The sequence below is a fragment of the Marmota marmota genome, unplaced genomic scaffold (assembly GCF_001458135.2).
Source record: "Marmota marmota marmota unplaced genomic scaffold, marMar, whole genome shotgun sequence".
In the NCBI taxonomy this organism is placed as follows: Eukaryota; Metazoa; Chordata; class Mammalia; order Rodentia; family Sciuridae; genus Marmota; species Marmota marmota.
Window position 1 is genome coordinate 46,288,958 of NW_026000174.1, and position 17,124 is coordinate 46,306,081.

The following is a 17,124-nucleotide window of genomic DNA, read 5'->3' on the forward strand; positions in this document are numbered from 1 at the left end:
GTTTTTAGTTTTGTTTGGTTTGGGGTTTTTTTTTCTTTCTTTTTCTTTTTGGTGCATTCTCGGGATTCAGTTTGTAAAGCTTTGAGCATGTAGAGAATGATCAGAATGACACTCATCCACAGTTAAGAAGCACACAGTTCTCTGGGGGATTTGATACACTTTTTCCAAATCAGCTAAATGCTCTCTGGAAGAATCCTGGGTGGGGGGAGGGGCTGTGAACCACTTAGCATAAATCACCATTCAGAACGGATTCCAGAAGCCCCGCACATAGATCTTCATGTTGCCAAGAAAGAAGCCTCCGAAAGCTTTTTGAAGTGGGAGGAGGAAGGCAGCTGTGGGCGAGGGGGGTCCCCGCCCCCGCCTCTCCCAGGGGCAGGCTCCAGGCTGAGGATGTTCTTAGGAGGAAGAAACCCCCAGTGACCACCTCCTAGCTGCTGGCATTCACCTCCAACAACCGTTCCGACTTATCTTCCGTGGCCCATTTTCTGGACCAGTGAACAAAATGAAATGTGGGCCATTTTCTTTTGTTTTTGTCCTGACTGGGAAGAGCAGGTCTCCAAAGGAAGGATTACCTCAAGCCTGCTTTGGAGATTACGATAGGATTTTTCACACTTTGCCATTATCTATTGACTGACTACCTCGTCTTTAAAACACACACACACACACACACACACACACCAATGCCATCCTCCCTTCTGTGAAAGATGTGTCGTTTGGCTTTGTGGCCCAAAACACCATTCTTTCTTTCTTGGTTTTTTTTTTTTTTTTTTTTGGTACTGGGGATTGAACTCAGGGGTGCTTTACCACTGAGCCATATCTCCAGCCCTTTTTTATATTTTATTTAAAGACAGGGTCTCACTGAGTTGCTTAGGGCCTCACTTTTGCTGAGGCTGGTTTTGAACTCATGATCCTCCTGTATCAGCCTCCCGAGCTGCTGGGATGACAGGTGGGCCCCACTGTGCCTGGCTCCCCATCCTTGTCTTACAGACCCTGAGTGGGCGATTTGAGTTCAGAATCCCTAGAGTTTTGCCCGTGGGACTCACTTTCAACTAAAATTGCCTCTTCATCCACAAGCACTTTTCTCCTCAGGCTTGCATTTTGATTCAAAAGCTCCAGACAAACAAGGGATTGAAAAGACTAAATATGTGAGCGTCTTAATTTTCCTCTGGGGCTGGGGGGAGACAACAAGTTATGATTTTCTTCCAAGCAAACAAACTGTTTTCCATGTGTTTCCAAGAGAAAACTGCTTTTCTGTTAACGTTCTGCATGTTCCATGGATAATTCCAGTGGGGAGATCCTAGGAAGCAGCATGTTTTCTTGTGTTGCCGGGAAAAATGTGTTTTTGGAATCATGGAAGAGTCTCTGAGCTCTAGTAATGGGGCTTGGGAGCCCACCCCAGCTCCATGCCTGAAAGGGCGCCAGAGAACCTGGGAGGAGCTGGGTTTGCTTTCCACAAGCTCTGAGGGCTGCTGGCGGTGCAGGGCTGGGGTGGGGAAGGCGGTGAGGCCTGCCTCCTGGTCTGAGAAGGCCGGGCTCTTACTCCCACCCCTGCTCTCAGAATAGAGCACCTGCCCCTCACCGGGGGACAGGAGTGGGGTCCGTGTACTCTGCAGAAGGTGGTCCAGAAACAACTTGTGCCTGTCCAGAAAGAACTTCTAGATCCTGGCTCCTGGGGCCTGTAGCCCCTGCTCTCAAGCCTTGGAGAGGAAACTGCCCCCTTCTCTGCTCCAGCACGTGGAAGTGTTCCCAGCTCAGGAATGCCCTGGACCCTCCTTCGGGCTGTGGTGTTGCTCCTGGGGGTGTGAACACTACACTAGGCCCCTGTCCACACCCCAGCACGGTTTACTCCCAGGGAGGCCCCCTTTCCGCAAGGCTGGGTGGGCACCCTCCTCCTGTGCCACCATTTGCTGTAGTTACAGGATTCTTCACCCACTTATTGCGAATAAGTTCTGGGAGAGGAAAGGGCCTGGAAGGCACCGCGGGGAGTGAGGCCTCTTCCTGTTTCAGTGTGACTTCCTCTTTCTGTCTCTCTCCCCTCCTCCTAAGGCCCAGCCAGGGGCCTCGCCTGGGGAAGTTGTGAACCCTCACTATTTTCTGTTTTATTTCTGGTCCTATTTTCAACTATGCTGAGAATTTGAAATTTCTAATCTCTTTCCAGGAGGGATCAGCTGGGTAATCAAAGAGACACAGAGAAGGCTCATTTGGGAAGTGACCTCCTTCCCTAACCTATGGAGGATCTATCATGGTGGCATCCTGATTTTCAAATATGCCTACTTCTCCTCTCCTGGAATGAGGGTTGGCCTTAATGGCTGGCTTCCAGAGAACAGGCTGTTGCAGAAATGATGATGTTTTAATTTTGAGGTTGGGTGGTAAAAAACAAATATACTGTCGTTTCTGTGGCTCTTCCATCTTGCTCTGGGGGAAGCCAGCCACCATGCTGTATGATGATTCCAGCAACCTACAGAGAGACTCACAGGGTCAGGAGCAGAGGCTTCCTGCCTGCAGACGGATGAGCAACTGTCCTGGGAACGGCTCCATTGGCCCGTCAAGTCTCCAGATGACCGCAGCCCCAGCCAAACCTTGGCCACTGTCTCCTGAGACAGCCCGAGCACAGCCACGGGGCCCAGCTCTTCCCAGACTCCTGGCCCCCAAGAAAATGTAGGTAATAAATGTTTGCTTTAAACCACTAAGTTCTGAGGGTAATTTATTAGATAGCAGTAGATAATTAATATGATTTGTCTGCGTGCTTGAATTCATGTAGGAAAAGAAGGAGAAAGCAGGGACCCCTCTGTAAGAAAAGGCTCCCTCGTTCCAGAGAGGAGGGGAGAGCGGGTCTGCAACCAGAAGGTCATGTTCTGAACTGGAGGTTTGTGTCCCCAAATCCTAAATTTAATTCAATCCCAGATGAGTGACATTGGGAGGTGGAGCCTGGGGGTGGGGAGGGGTACGGGTTGTGCTAAGGTCCTAAGGGTGGAGTCCTCATGAATGAAATACTGTCCCTTTCTCTCTCTCTCTCTCTCTCTCTCTCTCTCCACTTTTTGGTGCTGGCATGCTAAACAGGTGATCTACTAGTGAGCTACACCCCCAGCCCTGGAGGATTAGGGTCCTTATAAGAGGACCCCCTACCCATGCTCCTGAGCTCTGTTGTGAAGACACAAGGAGAAGCGGGTAGGCAGTCGGCAGCCTGGAAGAGGGTCCTCACCAGAACCAACCATGCTGGCACCCCAGTCGTGGACTTGCAGCCTTATAGCAGGTAAGAAATAAAGTACCATCATTTATAAGCCACCCAGTCTATGTTAGAGCAGCACCTACTTAGAGAGCAGTTATTTGTTTTGTCTCCTGGGAAATCGGACCAATCTTGGATCCCACATTTCCAGCCTCCTCTTAACTCTCCGGTGGCTCTAAATGAGTGTGAACCTAAGTTGGCATGTCATAGACCAGTCCTGTTTCTGTCTATGTGCTTAACGCTGCTCTATAGCGTCTGGCAGAGATTAACTCACTGAATCTTCATAACCGCCCTGTGAGATACTATTATTGTCCCTGCTTTACAGATGAGGAAACCGAGACACTGAGCAATTAGGTAACTTGCCAAGCAGGTTTTTCATGTTAGGAAAATGGCCATGACACAAATGAAAGCTTATTATATAACATAATTTTAACAGCTACTTTTAACATTGTTTCCTTTAATACACTACACAAACCTGCAAAGAATAGATCAAAGTCTCCTCTTTTAAAGATAACAGAAGAAAGGCTCAGGGAGGTTAAGTGACTTGCCCACAGTAACACAGGAAGTAGCAGGCATGGGTTCTAAGTCTAGGCCTGCTGCTCCCAAAGCCTTCTCTCCACAGGGCTCAGCTCCGTTCCCTGTTCCCACCAGCCTCTCCCTTCTCTCAGCTTCAGATGTGTGTTTGGTAAATCCAGAAAAATCTCCCAGGTGCTGGCCAGCTGCCTAAATGAGGAACAAGGTGACAGCCCCGAATTCACACGTCCCCAGGTACCTCTTGGCAGCTGTTAACCTGTGTGAGTCTGTGTCACTGTGCTCTACTGGTAGCGTTGGGTAAAAGAGTGAGCGGGCATGTGAGGAACAGGCAGGATACACAGGATGCAGGAGCCGCAGCTGGCTGGCTTAGCGGCAGGAGTTCAGTAAATCCAGAGGCACTAGAGCCCGTGACATTCCCACCCCTGGGTTTGGCCCTGCTTCTTGGGATGCACAAGGAATTCAGAGATGGGAGAAAGATCTCTCCGATAGTCACAAGAGAAAGGGACCCTTGTAGATAAGTCATGAAAACCCCAGGACAATTTGTGAAATGAAAAAAAAAAAAATTATATTGTGTCCCATCGTCCTGCCAGTCCCTTCTGTGTGGGTGGAGAATCTTAATTGTCAACTGTCTCCTTTCTAGATAAACCGTGACTTAAATGGGCAGCCCAGATGGCCGCCCGGTGAGCTATGAACACTGGTTCTCCCTGCATTTCTCTGAGAAAGTGGCGTGAGACTGTCTTTTGGTACTTGAGATGGTGGAGCTTTGCCATAATTCAAAGGAGCCGCGAGAGCTGTGCGGTTAAACCCCGGTGGGTGGAGGGATCACCTGGAGAGCAGGTTAGAAATACAGACGCAGTCCACACCCAGCGATTCCGATTCATTGAGTGCTCCCCATGGATCTTCACTGGTAAGCCATCTGTGGCACACTCACAGAAACTCTGGGTTAACAGTTTCTCCAGGCAGAGTCAAGAAAGCATCCCACATCCATCACCCCTGAAAATTATTACGATGGTGACCATAAGGAGTGGGTAGTGGTTGAAGTGTGTAGGACAGGGCTTCAGAGGTGCTGGTTCCTGGGACTGTAGAGTCTGTGGAAATACACCATGTTGTGCACTAGGTGTTCCCCATGGATCTGCATTGGCAAGCCATCTGATACGTTTTCTCTTTGTATATGATATTGCAATAAAAGTTTACAAAAACCAGTTCCAGGGGGATAGATAAATATAACTAACAACTAACAAGATTAGCAACTTCTTGAGTAACATAACCAACTGACATGTTGGGAGAAGAAAAAACTAACTAAATCACTTTAGAAAATCAGATCCTAGTTACATATTGTAAAACTATAGGTAAAAGAACTATGGAACTATTATACACTAGTGAAGTTAAGTTGTTTTTCATAAAGGGCATGGGTGAGCAATTCTGAAATTATTTTTATGTGTATACTAGTTCATGCAAATAAATAAATCTATTGTAGATAATGAAGCCAGCTTTTTCAATATCAAAGAAAGAAGATAAAAGATGATGGTAACTGAAGAATCAAAGGAGCCATGCAGTAAATTGGATTAGAGAATAAAGTATGAATTCATGACTTTTTTTAATTTATTTTTTTCATGACTTTTATTTTATTTATTTTTCATGGTTTTTAATATAAATTCATCCAGAAGGCATAGGAGTAGAAATAAATGTGTGTGTGTGTGCTGCACATCTTCTCACACACTTCACATACTTCCTAGTTTTCCCAATTTTTAAAAAAAAAAATTTTGTTGCTGAGGACCGAACCCAGTGCCTCATGCATGCTAGGTGAGCGCTCTACCTCTGAGGCACAACGCCAGACCCCTAGTTTTCCTGCTGGAGAAGCTTAGAAACAATGATACCCAGTAACAATGAGCACCCTTAGTCCAAGATATTGGTTTCTATTACCTATCATCCTATGATAAAAACTGGGGATCCCTGGGAAAATGATTGACACCAGGTCCTGGAAAGGGAAAATACAAGATGAACCTGGAAAATCTTGGGAGATCAGAAAGTAAGAAAGTATCCAGAAAATGATAGCTGACGTTAATAGGGACCAACCTGACAGAGCAGCCAATGGTTAAATCTGGGGCAAGTTGAGCAACAAAATAAATATGAAAGAAGTAGGTTATAAACCATAGAATAAAATAAATACCCAAGGGTCTATATTGATATAACTGAATAAATAAGTGAGAATGAAAGGATAGTACTTCATCAGAGCAGAATTCCAATTAACACACTTGGGAATACAGTTATGGAGAATACCCACTAGACAACAATGGAGTAATAGTCACTGCAGGCAACAGTCAACAAGAGATGGTAAAATTAGTGTGTGAAACTGTAATGAGAACTAGGATATTTGTATAGTCTCAGAGAATCTCCCTACAGGGCACTTAATAGTTGCCAAGGTAAAAATAGTAACTTTGCTATAGAGAATTCTAGTACACACCACTTAATCAAAATATTGAAGTAATAATTTCAATATTATGTATATTCAGATATGATGAACTGAGAAGAGCAAAATGTCACATCAGTGGTTTTCTTGTCAAAAACAAAAACCAAAAACAACCTCAGTCTATTCATGGAAAAAACCCAGCAGCATCAAGTCCTGACAGGGACGTGGAACAACTAGAATTCTCATACATTGCTAGTGAGAATGTCAAATGGCATGGTCATTTGAAAAATGTTTTGGAAATTGTATATATAGTTAAACATGCAGTTATCACATGACCTAGCAATTCCATACCTAGGTGTATACCTGACATCCATGAATGCTTCTGTCTACACAAAAAACTGTGGACACACTTCTATGGCAGCTTGATTCATATTTTCCCTAAGCTGGAAATAATTCAAAAGCCCATCAACTGGTGAATGAATAAACAAATTGTGGTACGTCCATACAGTAGTAGATATCTTAGCAATTTAAAAAAAACTACTGATAGAACAATAGGAATGTATCTCAAATGCACATATGTTAAGTGAAGTCAGACTCAAAGGGATCTATATTCTATGATTCTCTTTTTTTTTAAAAGAGAGAGAGAGAGAGAATTTTAATATTTATTTTTTAGTTTTTTTCAGCGGAATAACATCTTTGGTTTTGTATGTGGTGCTGAGGATCGAACCCGGGCCGCATGCATGCCAGGCGAGCGCGCTACCACTTGAGCCACATCCCCAGCCCGATATATTCTATGATTCTTTATGACAACTCTGGACAAAAAACAAAAAAACAAAAAACCTAGACGAATTAATAATAGGTAGTTGCCAAGGGGTAAGGCCAGGGAAGAGGTTGATCTCAAAGGGGCATGAAGGAATTTTAGGGCAGAATGGAACTATCCTATATGTTGATCTTGGTAGTAGTTGCATAACTGTAAATGTTTGTCAAAAATTCAGAACTGCACACTAAAAAGGGTGAATGGTAGTGTATTGAAGTTGTAAATTTTACAACAAACACCTGACTTTAAAAAAAAAAAAAGACTCTAAGCCAGAACCGTATGTTTCTAGTTACTAATGATTGGAAGAGTGTTGGTAATCTTGAGAAAACGTCAGATAAACCCAAAATAAGGAAAATTCTACAAAATCACTATTCAAAAGTGTCAAAGTTATAAAAGACAAAGATTGAAGAACTGTCCCCAGTTAGAAGAGACTAAGGATACAAGACAATTTAAAACAATGTGGGAATCTTAGATTGGATCCTGAACTGAAAAAAAGATATTAGTGGAAAATAACAAAATACGATTAAGGTCTGTGGATTAGTTAACAATATTGTGACAATATTAATTTTTTGGTTTCAATAATTGTATTGTGGTTATGTAATATGTTGCTATTAGAGGAAGCTGAGTGAAGGGTGTACAGAAATTCTCTGTATTATATTTGTAAGTTTAAAACTCTTTCAAATTTTCTATTTGTCAAGACCCTTTGATGATGTAAAAAGGCAATCACAGAGGGGGAGACAGTATTTTCAATACATATAACCAACAAAAAACTCATTCCTGTAAAATATAAAGAAATTTTACTAATTAATAAGATATTCATATATGTGTGTTTGTGTGTATGTCAAATGCCATGTGCACATATGATATATATGTGTGTGTATGTGTGTGTGTGTGTGTGTGTGTGTATATATATATATATATATATATATATATCTGTTCAAGATACTTCACAGAAGAGTATATCTAAATGCCAATAAGCAAAAGATATATGCAATTTCATTAATCATCAGGAATATGCAAAATAAAACCACCATGAGACACTGCCACACACTTAACAGAACTGGTGTAATTAAAAGAGAATAATACCAAGTGCTGGCAAGGATGTGGATTAATAGAGGACTTTCATAAGCCTTTGGTGGAAGTGTAAATTGGGACCATCTGCTGACAGTGATAAGCAGAGTTAACCCCCCAGCAATTCTGCTTCTAGGTCCATATAACTGGGGGGAAAACGCAGACATATATTCAACAAAAGACACAGACAGAAACGTGGTACCAGTGCTATGTGTAATCATCCAGATGTGCATGAACCAAATGGTGACTGCTAAATCGTGGCGATGTTATGAGACGAATAGTATGCCACAGTAACAGTGAAGAAGCCACCACCACACACGACAACCCTATTGAATCAGACAGACACAATACCCTGCAAAGAGGAACAGGGCATCCAATGGCTTCGAAGCCAGAACAGAGCTTATCTTTGGGAAAAGGCAGGAAGTGACAGGGAGGGGGCATGAAGGACAATAATTACACAAACGTGTTCAGTTTCTGGAAACACACTGAGCTGTGTATGTGAATCTGTATATATGATATTCTTACAAGAGTATTTACTTTTTAAAATCTTCTGGAAGGTGGAGAATAGAGAAATAGAAGTATTTATATTAAAAATATCAAAAGTTCCTTTGTGTCCAACATTCCTCTATATGGGGAAAGAAAAATACCTAGGATAGCCTTTTAAACATAGATATGCTGCACAATCCAAGACTTATATATGCTGAAATAGTAGGAGCAACATAAATAATACCAAAAGCAAGCAGACAGAAAATTAGAGAACAAACTAACCATACAGTCCGGAGATCTAAAAGCAAACAACAACAACAACCAAAAAATAGCTTCCGGTGAATCCAATTGGAGAAGTGAAAAATACATGCTTTACAGGATAATCAAACCCCCATGCCCGTGGTGATTAAGGGAATCTGCCTTCTCAGGGTGGAAGTCACGGGTTACTTTAAGGAGCAAGGATAAGGAACGAAAAAGCTACACTGCATAATGAAAAGGGCATCAGAATGAATAGAAGATAATTCCCTTGGACATGAAATGCAATCAAGTCAAGACCTATATTTTATCTCTGCTGGAGGCAGTCTTATTTGTTAGTAAAGTACTGGGATAATCAACCATTGTTCTCCCTGCCAAGACTGTCAAAACAAATACAAGCTTCTTTGCTCAGTGCTAAAAATGTCTAGGCCTTTGGAGAACAGCTGGGCAGAAAGCAATCTTGTTCAATTTCAGCACATTTTCCCCCAAGTATTAGGCTGTCCGAACGCAGCCCACATCAAAGCATCCCAGGCACCCACTTCAGGGACAGACCTGTCACGAGAACACATCTTATCAAACTCAAGCAAGCAGAACACACAATGAAACCACTTTAAACTTGTCCAACTCCCTGTCGAGAGGGGTGAGGACTTTGAAGCATAAAAAAGCTGCTCTAAACAGATCATTCCTTAGAGGTGCTTCTTATGAATATTTAAAAAAAATAATGTGGTTGTGCTTGCAAAATGCTATATATTGATAAGCCTCCGGGGGCTTTAGAAGTGATTTGTGATCTCTTGGTTACCGATATCAATGGTGCCAATGGGACATCTTCTCTTAAGCATTTGCAGGATTATTCTCCTGCTATTAAGTCGACTCTCATTAAAGCATGTCTTACTTGTGCCTTCATAACTTGTATTAATTAGGAGGTGTGTCAGTTATGATGTCTGGGGATGCAAGTAGCTAAAAGTTAATAATCAGCTCAACCGCCTTGAACAATAAGAACATTTCTTTCAATCAAATAGCAAGAATCCTGGAGGTAAAGCAGTCTGAGGTGGGTTAGCCTCCTAAGTCGCTCAAATGATGCTGTCGGGGACTTAAGGTCTGTGATCTTAAGGTCTGTGATCTTTCTGCTCCTCGTGGTCATAAGACTGGCATCATACCCATGCACAAGTGTCTAGAAGGAAGGAAAGTGATCCTGTGGGTTTCTTTTCATCTGGGAGAAAAACATTTTGCCCAAGGATTCTCAACAAATTCCCCATCATATTTTATTGGCCAGGATTGTCACATACCTGTCTAAACCAATCACTAGAAAGGCAAATGGGGTCACAATGCAGCCATCAGACTCAATGATTTCTAAATACAGGCTTGGGATCCCCTGCTATGACAGGAAGGAGCAAGATACCCAAATAAATGTGGAGTCCTGACAACTAGGAAGGGGAACAGGCGGCTAGGTGGGCAACCCCCTCTGTATAGGCTACAATGAGGATGCAGGGGAAAATAAGTTTGGGTTAATTAAAATTTTGGCTTAACTGTGGGATATGTGAAAATTCTTTTAGATTGTTCCCCTGGCTATTGAAAACGACTTCCAAATGTATTAACTCACTTTCTTTCCTACTGTGTAAAGTGGAATGATCCCTCTGGTGTGTCTATGTCTAATGCTGCCTCCTTTCCCTCATCCTTCAAAATCTCTTCTTTTATCTGCATCTGCAGGACCCCAAGAGACAGCCTCCGGCAGCCATCTTGGTACAACGGGATCCTGTCCCCCTGGCCAAAGCTGATTAGAGGTGAGGTGGGTGGTGTACCTAAAGGGTTCTCATCTCTTCTGAAGAGTTTGGAAAGGGAGCAACAGCTGCCTGCACCAGGCTCTTCAAGTGATTGGGCCTGTAACGCCACCTCTAGAATTGTGGGACAGTTGTTTTCTGTCATTTAAGAAGTGAAGAAAAAGCTGGTGTTTGGGAAAGTAAAAAATGAAATAGATACACAGAAAGAAGTAGACACGAGTTTTGGCTCCATAAGACACATTGATATATCCCCTTACACCACACACACACACACACACACACACACACACACACACACCAGCTTGAGGTAGTTTATATAACCAGCAACAAGAGTCCTAACCAACACATGAGAACACAGTGTCCCTTTTCAGTCATGACTGAGGATCTTGTGGAATGTTAGGGTCTCCATGAAGAACCCGTAGTTCTCATTATTCAGAACACTGTGTGGAAAACCAAAGAGTCAGACCTGTCATAAGTTTATTTCAGAAGCTGCTCTAAGAATTGCCTTTGTTCACTTTCAGTCTTCCCCATTGGTTCAGTTTCAATGCTTCAACTCTTTCCCCTAAGAAGCACTCAGCAAAGCATCCACAGGGCCCACAAATGACTGTGGTCTGTGTGTGTGAGTGTTGTGTTGCATCTGGGAAGGGTAGGTGATGGGACCCACATACATTGAGTTCCAACTGTTTCCCTTTCCTGGATGGTTTACTTTAATCCCCACCACATACTGGTACTCATGATAAAACCATTTTATCGTTGAAGAAGCTGGATCTCAGAAAAGCACATTGATTTTGTTAAGGTCACGTGGCTGAAACCCAGGTTCAGTTCTCCCAGGTCCGTGGAGAACCAAATCTGATGCTATTTTCACTCTTCCATGTTATTACACAGGGGGGAAAAAAACGCCTTGACCGGATGTCCTGTTAGGGAGATTCTAGTTCACTGACATCCAACTTTCTTAGAATTGTATCATACTGGAGATTCTCGACCTTGAGGGAGAGAATCAGGGACAGAGAGATCTCCCAGCTCCAGACATACTAGGAACATTTCTGCATATTCTAAATAAAACATTGCTATATCCAGTAGGAACTAGGATAGCAATTTTTAGCACCTTATTTATAAAGGTGGGAAAAACAAAAGCCAAAGAAAGTAAATGAGAAACACAAGATCTTCAGACAGACCCAGGAGCCCACTGCGGCCTTCTGGCTCTGCCTGTCTCAGTAGAAGAACATTCTGGAGCAGTTGATCTTTCTTGACTAATTAAAGGTGATTGGAGTTTTGGAGTCAGCATGGCTTTTGCCTCCCCTCAGCCCCACACCCTTGGACACCATACTGTCTGCGGGCTGTCAGTTAGCAAGTAAGTCTAGAGAAGAGCTGGTGTTGGCTGAAGTCAGCCCGGACAGAATGAGATTAGGGAGATCCAGGCAAAACCTTGGACCTCAATGTGGTTTGAACCTAGTAAAAAAATCATGCAAGTGCTTAAATCAGACTCTGCAAACGCCTCAAAATGGACACAGCTGTGCAGCATAAAGCTCCCAACTGGAATAAGCAAATCGGAACCAGACTTTTCTCTTCTGATGCTCTCAACTCTTCTTTATCTATTGAATGTTTTTGTTTTATTTAGATTTTTTTAAAGCCCTCACCTTGATTTGTTGATCACAAAGGAATGTTGCCTGCTTATTTTAATGCATTCCAACATTACCAAGGTAAAATGTAGAAAGGGAACATTTGGAGTTGAATTTGAAATACCGTCAGTAGCCCTTCCTGTAAAACTTGCCAATGTCAAGGCTATGTTAAAGAATGTAAGCTACAGGAAAACTCCAATTAGTCAAAATGTCCAGGGAATGGGAGATTCCAGGTTATTTCAGAGAAAACCTTTTTCACATCAACTCTTGACGTTGGAAATCTTACTGAAAAGTATGAGTTGGGTTTCCTGTCTTTAAGAAGCACAGTTTATTCCAAAAGTAATTTAATGTTCGTCTGACAGTTGAGGGTCAGGCTGTATCACGGGTTAAGCATTCTGGACCCCAATTCCCATTGTCCAGAAAAAACAAACCAAAACTAAACAGGAGATTGAGGAGACTTTGAACGCCACCCTCGGACATGTTTTCGATGTCCCTGAAATGAGCCTTTTCCTTTTGTATTTTGCTCCTTTCTCCTTGTATAGAGGGGGGAGAAAAACATCTGCGAGACTTGGTGCCTTGCCTGCATAAATTCCAGCTAAATCAAGATTTTCCCATACTTACAGTTTTATATAAATGCTTTGGCCATCAGCAGTTGGAAGCCATCCTTCCTATGGCCTGTGCAGGAGAATTGGGAGAAGTGAGCACCTCCCTCAGCCACCTGCCACCTTCCCCACCACCACTGGAGAGCAGATCAGCAGAATTTGGTCATTTCTTCCCAGATCAGTTGTCACTGTCTGCACCCGGCTCCTCAGCATCCATGACGTTTCTTTGTTATAGGAAGCTCTTCTGTGCGCTGTGGACCCACACCATCTCAGCCCCCACTGTTTGGAGGCCAGCAGCACTCCTCCACCTCCTTAACCATGACCACCCAAAATGTCTCCCGATATTGCCAGATGTCCTCCAAGGGACAGAGTTGCCCCCAGTTGAGAATCACTGGTCTAGACACGGGTTCAGTTATTTCTCTTTTATTTTCCCTCCCCCTGTCATCAAGATTATATGTTTTCTTGACCTTGGCAAATAATTTCATAACATATTTCCTGCTCTATTTCATGGAAGAACAAAAATAATTCTCTGATGAAAGTCATATTTTGACTTGAATTGCATGAGGCAGGCCTTGTTATAACACAACCACAGGTTCCGCGTTGTTTCTGGAAGGCAGTAAATTTGTTTTCTGCTTCGATCCTGATTTTGATTTTTAAGTACTGAATTTTCATACTCTACTCAGTTCCCCTGGAGGTCATTGTCATCATGGACATCAAATCGACGTCTCAGGCACAGTCTCTCATGTCGTACCGTCTCTCTCAATTTCATTTTTGCATCTGTCTCGAAATCATTTTTGCTGCTGTGGCTAATGTTCCATGTTTTTTCACTCACTGTTCTTTAAAGCCCATTTATTCCCTTTTTCCAGTGAGTTCAGTTTAAATCTTATGTCTTGTACGATATTTTGGGTATTTAAAAAATATCTGTTAAATGTGTTAAATTCAGATAGTAAGTTATAGATGCCTGATTGCAAGCCTATGGTAATATTTCTGCCATAGAACGGGGTGATAGTTGAAACTGTTTTGGAGAAGCAGATTTTGGGATTAGGAAAGTTACCCATATATGTTGATTGTCAAATGTCAAACAATTCAGTTATGCTACAGTTTGGATTTGGAATGTTCCCCAAAGGCCCATAGGTTGAAGGCTTGGTTGTCAGTGTGGTACTGTTGGAAGGTGGTGGGAATTTTAAGAAGTGGGGTCACTGGGATTGTGCTCTTGAAGGGAATTGCAGGGCCCCAGTTCCCCTTTCTCCCTCTCTTCTACTTCCCAGTCACCAAGAGGGGAGTGATTTTCTGCCCTCTGTATTCCCTCCTTGATTTCTGTCTCCCCACAGGCCCCAAACAATGGAACCAACTGACCAAGGGTTGAGACCTCCAAACCTAGGACCCAAAATAAACTCTCTATCTTTATAAACTGGTGAAATCAGGTATTTGTTACAGTAACTCAGAACTGATGGACACAAATTAATAATTCATATGATATCTATTTTGGACCAAATAAGCGTATGCACACTGAGATTTTTCCAGATTCATCAGAGGTTTTGCATGTATTATTTTTACTTAGATTGTAAAAAATGGAACACAAAACTGTAGATGATTTCTGAATACATAAAAATATTTCCAGGTTGAGGCTAGAATTCAGTGGTTGTGCATATGTGAGACCCTGGATTCAATTCTCAGCGCTGGAAAAAAAAATTCCATGTACACAGACAAAGGCTAGCATATAAAAGTTAGCATTGAACAGTTGCATTGATTATAGCAAATGCTTTCTCCTATTCAAAGTTTTCTATGGATTAGAGTTTACATAACTTTTCGATAGCACATATTTTTTATTACCTGAAGAAGCTTTCTTGTTCACTTAAAATACAAAACTGATGACAAATCACTTGTGATAACACTACCCAGTGATGGTCACTGTCAACAGTCTTTTTTTCCTTTTACAAAACAGATCATCCTAAATAAATTATTCTTTATCCTGCCTTTTAAATCATAGTGAGTATGAATATAAATATACAGTTATCTATGGATATCTAAGAAGGATTGTCACAAGTAAAATATCATAGTATTTACCTGTAACCTACACACACCCTTCCTACACTTTAAATTGTCTCTAGATGACTTACAATACCCAATACCTTTCTCGAATATTATTTTATTGTGTTGTTCAAGGAATAATGATAAGAAAAAGCAGTCTATATATATTCAACACAGATGTAACCATCATAGGTCAACTACGTCTCTGATATGAATTGGTTGAATTCATGGATATGGAACCCATAGATAGGGAGGGACAACTATTAACTTGTGTATTTCTGTCTGATATTATGGGACTTTTGGAAATTTCCAGTTTCTTCTATTATATATATTATGTTGCAAAGAAGATCTCCATACAAAATCTTTCCACAAGTGGTTAAGCAACTCTTGCAGCTAAAACTTGAGAAGACAAATCCTAGGTCAAAGGGTAATTCCCAAGGCTCTATACATATTGCTAAATTATCTCTGGAAAGTTGTTTCCATTTTCCGTCTTTCCTTATTGGCAATTGTCTTGAAGGGCCTCCATCTTGTTCTGTCAGCCTTCAGGCCTGTGAAGACATTTCCCATGAGAATTCTTCAGATATGTCAATGTAATAAGATCCATTGCAAGATATCTGTCAACAGCATCCCTGGGCCCATCTCACACCATCTGTCAGTGGCAACTCTAATATATTTTGGGAAGATGCTCATACAGTTGCCAAAAAAAAAAAAAAAGTTTGCAATTGAATCAGTTTTTCCAATCAGTTAGGATGCAGAACTAAACTGCATTAATGACATGTGACAATCTTATTACAATATCCAGAGACTCCATGTAGGAATGTGTCCTTGTGAATTTAAGGGCAGGCTGCAAGATGGGGTAGGTGGGTTGCCTTTTCTCGAGAGTGCCACAGAGCTCACACAATTACAAGTGTAGTGCAAACTTGGCAGCAAGAACTGATAGCCAAGTCTTAGCTCCAGGCAACACTGGGGAGAAAAACATCACTGAGGTGCTGAGCTCTATCACTTAGAAAGGTAGAGTGATAGTCTGACTATTACACATACAACTGGTACCTGTAGTGGGTTTGAATTCCATGCCACCAACTGACCTTTGATCAAGACAAACAAGAAAGCTAACTTATGTACTCCCAGGAAATGGAAAGGATCAGCCTTAATATATTATATTAAAATGTTTTGGATATTAAAAAGCACTATACATATGAGTTTATTACTGCTGACATTGCATTTTTACAGGTTCTGAACTGTTAGGTTCAGGATTTAAAATACCTAAGATCTCATCTATCTTATTTTGGATGCATAAAATTTTAAATGCCAGGAATTGCTTGTTGTTATTCCCTCTCCAGACCCTTCCTGGCCAGTTGAGCCCCATAAACATGGAGCCCATGTGAACCTTTAATTTTCAAGGGGCTGGTGTGTATCCCAGGTATAGAAGTGGCGAGTTGTCTCTGCTCTCAAACAGACATTCACAGATTCTCTTCTCTCTGTACCACTGGTTAATTGAGTTACTTTCTGACATGTCACAGACACATGAACTCCCCAGGTACCCTTAGCTCACTGGACCTTGTCATTTCCTTTCAAGTCTGAATAACATGGACCACTGAAGTCAGGGCAGACAGAAACCACAAAGATCACATGACAGACAGAGGTCAAAAGCCCACCCCCTTGTCAATGAGACAGACCCAGAAGGCAGGCCTCCCTGAGCTGCTTCTCTCTCTAAACAGCTTTAATAACTCAAAGCAGCCTGCTTGTGTCTCCTGCACGTGGCCTGTTGGCGAAGTTAAAAATATTCTGGTCTCTCTCTGCAGAGAGAGAGATTGCACCACAGCCCAAACTCATCCAGAAGCCGTTCTCCTGGCCAGGAGACCAGAACTGCATTTATTTCACCTGCATGTGTCCTGTGGGCTTATTCCCATACTGAGGACAGAAAGAGAAAAGGATGGAAGCACTAACATTCTTTTTTATTGTTGTTCTAATTAGTTATACACGACAGAAGAATGCACTTCGATTCACTGTACACAAATGGAGCACAACTTTTCATTTCTCTGGTTGTACATGATGTAGAGTCCCATCATTCAAGCAATCATACATGTACCTAGGGTAATGATGACACTCTCATTCCACCATCTTTCCTAACCCCAAGCCCTCTCTCCTCTCCTTATTCTCCTCTGCCCAATCCAAAGTTCCTCGTACATTGCTGGTGGGACTGCAAATTGGTGCAGCCAATTTGGAAAGCAGTATGGACATTCCTGGGAAAGCTGGGAATGGAACCACCATTTGACCCAGCCATTGCCCTTCTTG

General features: G+C 42.2%; 1 long non-coding RNA gene across 4 annotated transcripts; it reads left to right on the forward strand.

The window, feature by feature from the left end:
* The first annotated feature begins 1,945 nt into the window (after positions 1-1,945).
* On the forward strand, positions 1,946-16,845 carry LOC125612097. 4 transcript variants are annotated; one of them, XR_007342404.1, is made up of 6 exons: positions 1,946-2,662; positions 2,762-2,866; positions 3,061-3,253; positions 3,849-3,994; positions 4,401-4,667; positions 10,507-16,845. It is a non-coding gene; the product is annotated as an uncharacterized LOC125612097 (long non-coding RNA). The 4 variants fall into 4 exon arrangements; XR_007342405.1 differs by lacking the exon at positions 10,507-16,845 and having other exon boundaries at positions 1,947-2,662; positions 3,895-3,994; positions 4,401-4,962; XR_007342402.1 differs by lacking the exon at positions 10,507-16,845 and having other exon boundaries at positions 1,979-2,662; positions 4,401-4,962.
* The last annotated feature ends 279 nt before the right edge of the window (positions 16,846-17,124 follow it).